The sequence below is a fragment of a genome, unplaced genomic scaffold (genome assembly GCF_019419815.1).
Source record: "Pyrus x bretschneideri cultivar Hongxiangsu unplaced genomic scaffold, Pyrus_bretschneideri_v1 Contig110, whole genome shotgun sequence".
Lineage (NCBI taxonomy): Eukaryota > Viridiplantae > Streptophyta > Magnoliopsida > Rosales > Rosaceae > Pyrus > Pyrus x bretschneideri.
Window position 1 is genome coordinate 617915 of NW_025999403.1, and position 6219 is coordinate 624133.

Consider the following 6219-nt stretch of genomic DNA (forward strand, 5'->3'; position numbering starts at 1 on the left):
CAATTGGGATTTGGTAGTTAGAATCTAAATGGGGACTGATGGGGTATGAGTGGAGAGTTGTTGGATGTGATGCTGGAGACTTACTCGTATGCACTCCGGTTGGAGCCTATAAGGTGGTGGACCACATGATCTCATTAAGACTCTGGTTGCTATGTCCATTTAGGACTCCTTAGGTAACCACCCCGTGTCGATACTTCGTTATGGTACGACCTTGAGTGACTTGTTCATTCTGGAATAGATTGTCGGAATGAACATGACTCTAATTGAGAAGGGGACTCCACTTCCGTACAAATCACTTTGCCAAGAGAGGTGGGAAATATGGTCTCACAACGGCCATGGTATACTGTGCAAAGTAGCAGGAAGAAGGAAAATGGTTGCTCCTTGCTCGCTGGGATATTTATTTTTTATGTGTCATTTTTGTTTTTTTATTTATTTTTTTAAATAGGAAAGATTAGAAATGAAAACTAAGAAGTGGTAGGGTAGAAAATGTGAACAATAATCAAGTTGATTCTAAGTTACGGCGTGATATTTCTCAACTGGAAGTGGCAGCAGAGGAAGCGTGGCTGAGTCCCCAGCCATGTCTAATACGTTAATAGAGAAATAACAATCTTTTTTATTTTGGGTAACAAGGGTTTAAATTCGAACTTTTTTGTCACGGGCTATCTTCAACTACCTTATCACCATAATGACTATTTAGTCAATTAGGCAAAAAAAAAAAAAAATAATAATAATAATAAAAAGATAAAATAAAGGTACTCGTTGGACACGTGTCGTATGTTGATTGACTAAATGAGAGGATCACTTATCGATCACGTGACAGAGAGTGAGACAGAACATCTCTCTTTTCTTTTGCCCTTAAAAAATCAGAAACACAACAGCAGCCAAAGAGGATTTTCAATTTCCTCGCTTCCTTGAAATCTATTTTCCTCTTAGAATTCACTTTATAAGTCCAAATTTTATGCGGTTTATACCCACGAACTTAGCGAGACAAACTCTACAGTCGAAGGTATGTTATTCTTGCAAATTGAAGAAACCCCAATTGGGCTTGATTCTTGCATATTGAATCTGTATTTTCTGATTTCTGGTGGACCTATATTTCTTTTGCTAATTGTTAGCTTTTCTGTTAATTACTGCATTGTTTTGTTCTTGGTGATGATGATTTATTGTGGTAATTAGGTTAGTTGTGTTTTGAATTTTGACACTACGGGCTTATTTCCTTTATAATTTCCATTTTTATTCGGTTTCTGGGGTGAACCTGCGCCCTAGTTTCAAAAAATGGAGTATATGTGGACCGGCTCATTCACTCTGTTGAAGGTCAAATTCATCCATTACATAACATTGTTTTCTTTAACAGGCTTTCGATTTTGTTACGGTGACAGTCCCTTGGAGAGTGGATTAGGCAGAGATGGCAAATCAAGGTGCAAAGAAGCGCAAGGAAGAGAATGCCCGACACATGACAAATCTCCGTCGCCTGATCATAGCCTGTAATGTAAACCTTCGCTGACTGTAGTAGTAGTAGTTATGCATAATTTCATGCGCAAATCCCATGCTAAGCTTAGTGATGCTGATGTTGTGTTGGGGACTTGACAATGTAGGTTTTTTATGTGCTACTAAGGATGCTCATCTTCTATTCAAGTTTCACCTGGAAAAATTGGGTTGCTTTGCTTCTCACTTCACTCGCTTATTACTTTCCCTATCAACAACTCGCTCAAATGGCAAATCCTTCTTGAGGTGATGATGGGGAACTTCTGGATGGTGGCTTTGATATGACAACTGGTGGAGTATGTGGGTATGATTTCATTTTTAGTGACATTTCTTATCATTTACAACTCCTTTCTTATTTTGTTCATTTCTTTGCCGATAATTTTAAAAGAAATAGGATAGTACTAAATTATAGGAATACAACACAGATAATTCCAAATTGTAACTATTTCAACTTTGTGTTATGTGCTTCTCTCATTAGGTACTTAATCAAGTATGGTACTAAATTGTGTGATTTATGTTCTCAAATTGAAAAGTTCTTTATATTCAACATTAAAGCTGGTAGGCTTTTAGAATTTGTAGTATGGCAATGATTAGAATACATGGTGTTTTTCTCTTATTTAGGAATACAACATTGAATAAGCAAAACCGGATAATTCCATGTTTCATCAGTTGTCTCTCTTCTATGCTAATTTGCTGACATCTAACAACCCATACAAGTATACATGCAAAGAAATGTGACATGCATATTTGGGGCATTAACACACAAAAGTTTTGTTCATGGTAAAATCTTGATTTTTGGTTGGTCATGCTTTGCAGCTATTTGCATGATGTAATCTACATCACAGGCTTCGTGCAAGCATGTCCATAATCTCCGGAAAATTTTGGTACACATATCTGCTGGTGAGATCTCATTTCTTGTTGCCATGCATATATATACCTGCTTAGAACCTTGCTTGGATGCTCTCCAAAGAGGTGGGTACTCATCACCAATCCTGTGTTTACTTACCAGGAATGAGAATCCAAGGTTTAGGTATCATTCTCATTCCTATCATATATTGCATTTACTAACACACAAGGAACGAAAACATAAGTGGGTCATACGTTAAAAATATGTATTTCATTCCCAATTTCAACTAGGTATTGGTACCAACGGCGGCTTGTTTATCCCTACGAGAACAATATGGGAATCATTCCTTTCCCATATCTAATGTAAGTGAACATGCCCAAAGGGTGGTTAATCCTGGTAATCTAGAATCTTCCTGAGAAAAGGGCCATGAGAAATTTAGTGTTTGACTTAGAAGGAAAATTAGTCTGGTTTAATTGGCACCATCTCCCGTGTTTCACTGTTACTCAAAGACTTTCACTGTTACTCAGTCTTTGAGAAATGGCTTATGAAATCTGGTCCCTTTTCGCTTTAATTTTAGCTCATGCGTTCTGGTGTCAGTTTCTGGATGATTAACACATAACCATGGCCATGTTTTCCTTTGGTAACTTTATTGTTGTAGGACCTTCATCGGATGAGTGTAGATGGTGTCACAAGAAGATTCTGACAACTTAGGTACTAGAAACATAAGGATCTTTTTGTTTTAGAAAATTTTCAGAATAATTTCCTTGGGTGAGAAAGAAATAGCTGTTCTACATTTTGTTTTGTTGTTTTCCAGATACCAGGTTTTGGAGCATACAAATCATTTGGTTTCATTAGAGGATTTATGTCTCAAGGTTTAGAGGTACCCTCTCTTGCTTCTGTAATTGCCTGATGATAAATATAGTTTTGATATTCTTGGAATGATTTGATATCGCTTGTATAAATATTAGGGGGGGTGTTGAGGATGAAAAGACTAGGAAGAAGAGGGAAAAGTTGGAGAAGAAGGCTTCTAGACCCCAGTTTGTCAAGACAAGAAACAGATAATGTACTTTGAAGGGACTACTCTTGCGCTTGTACCGTCGAGTTTCCTCACAAATGAATTAAAACCAACTACTCTAAGATATTGACTCAGGCTGTTCAAACCCAGGAAAAATATGACCGAAGGCGACACTCATATTTGAGTACGGCTAGTATGAGATAGTGTCTTGTTTGAGTATATGAACTGTGTAATCTGTTTTGGATGCCTCTAATATTTGAACTGTATTGTGTACATTCAGACTCGGATATATTTTAGCGAACGGATACTGCTTCCCGTTTGGGCAACATGCTTTAACTGAATCGCTCAACGAATGTTCAGTGTCGATGCTGATATCGTCGCTTATGAATACTTTTTAGAGATTAGTCTCAAGATTGATATAAATCTTGAATTTTAGCTATACACTCGCATGTCCTCGGAATAGTTCTTGCCCTATTTTGTAAGTTTAAGGTTAGGTACCGAAAAAAAAAAGAGTGAAATTTTGGTATTCCAATTGAACATATTACCATATTATTTCCGATAAATACATGATAAACCATGCGACAAGATTGCATCTTGTGTTGAATAGTTGAATAGTTAATTAAGAATTGGTTTTTACTACTTGTGGAAACACTTGCGACTGAACAAGGTAATTGGAGCATAGATAACTCAAGCAAGGTCATCCTCCATAAGGTTTGATATGGCAACTTATGTTTAAAACCAATTTTTAATTAATTATTCAACAAAAGATTTAGAAAAGTTTGATATGGCAACTTATGTTTAAAACCAATTTTTAATTAATTATTCAACAAAAGATTTAGAAAAGTTTGGAATTGTGAATTTAAACAAGAAGGACATGTAATAAAATATCTAAACTAACCGTTTTGGAAAATCAAAGTAAAAGGACATTAAGGTTTAACTGTCACCATTAACAATCCTACGTAGCTCTAAAAATTACTTACTAGTTAACTCACACAAACTTTGAAGATTAGATTTCCTAATGCATATTCTACTCGTGATATTCAAGCTAGAACATATATAACATGCAATCCCCCTGTGATACTCATATCAAACATGAATATTTAAGATGCATTAAGTTTTTTTGTGAAAACCTTTTGAAAAACAATGCAAGCCTTAAGAGTGTGACATTCACCTTAAGTGAACTTACAATTATCAAATCACACAAAGCCCTACTCAATTTCAGGGTGGTATTCCAACAGAAATTGAGTCAAATTACTTGTATAAACATCCTTATAGTGATCAACCATCAACATATGTTTGTACCTGATTTTACGCCATCAGCCCATGCAATCGAGACCGTTGGATGAAGGAGTTAAGATAACTTCTAATTGATGTTAATCGTGATATTTATCCAACAATTTTATTAGAATTATCTTGACATTTTCCTATGCAAGATATGTAGATAAAAAGAAAAGCCAAGAGCCATGAGTTGGATCAATGAAGTATGATTTTGCATGGATATTGAGATAACAATATTGGATTAGAACGTTGGATTAGCACGTAGTTTCCAAGTAAATTTGAAGATAAGCCCAAAGGATAAGGATCAAGTGTACGAAAATTTGATCCTATACGTGTATATTTCAAAGGAAAAATATCAGGTGCATGACATGGCTATCATTAAGGTATAGCACCAAATATTCCAAGGATCAAACACTACAGTTACGATTTGAATATCAAGTAGTTTGTTCCTATAAATACAAGGCATTTTGCAACGTCAGGGGCCCTTCTACTCAACAAATAACACTAAACTCTCTACGCAAAAACTCTCGCTAAACACATCTTCAGTTTGGTAACAACACTGTGTTTGTTAAGTACTAGGTTTAATGCTTTGCTTCTCTTGTCAAAAATTATAAATGTTACTACACATGCTCATAATTTAGAGTTAGGATACAATGCTGATCTAGGATTTCTACTGGGATTGAACTTATCAAGGCACCAACCTTATACACTACAAAAGGTTTGAGTCATACATTTGCATTTGCATATCAAGCTTATTTTTCCAGATTCCTTTTGTTTAGTGCAGTTGTCTAGTAAGAAAATTCGTTTGTTATCCAACTGTCTAGGCACGCAAATTAAGACAGCCCACATGGGCCATTTTGGCACTTTTTCCCAAAAATGGATTTTCAGCCCTAGATCTTTCCAGATTGATTTTACACATGACACGTGACTTTTCATCCCCTTTCTTTGTCTAAAACTCAGCCCTCTTTATAAAGCCATTCTAGGGTTCATTTGTTGTTCGGGTTTGAGATTAGAAAAGTTTTTGAGAGTTTTATTTTCATCTCTGTCTCAGATCTCCTAGGAGCATCAAGTAGATTTTATGGGTAATGTTCTTCATCGAATATTTCTAAATCTATCTTTGAAATTGCTTGCTTAAATTCGTTTTATATGTTCATTTGTTTTGGCTAGAGTTTTAGAAAAGAGTTGATTTTAGCTTTGAGCTACCTCTTGTGTTCTTACTTGAAAACCCTAGCCACAAAATCACACTCATGCACTAAAACCCCACATCATTGCCTATTAGGGTAGCATTGTTTTTGTGATTTTGATTTCTGTTTTAGGTCAGATTTTCCAAGTTACAAATCAGTGAACTGACCTGTTTTTTGGATTCTTATCAGTTTCATCTTTCAAGTGTTTGACTGGTGAATTTGACTAGACATCGAATCCAGATTTGCATATCATCGCCATATCATCATGTACATAGTTTGTGTGTTGGTCTCGGTGCCACAAGGTGAAGAGTTCAGGAGTAGCTGTCATCTTGTGAAGACTAGAGACAACACTATTTCGGTGCCACAAGGTGAAAAGCTCAGGAAGAGCTGCCACTTTGTGAAGACTAAAG

General features: G+C 35.9%; 1 pseudogene; it reads left to right on the forward strand.

The window, feature by feature from the left end:
- The first annotated feature begins 811 nt into the window (after positions 1–811).
- Positions 812–3688, forward strand: LOC103929235 (annotated as a pseudogene).
- Positions 3689–6219: the final 2531 nt, after the last annotated feature.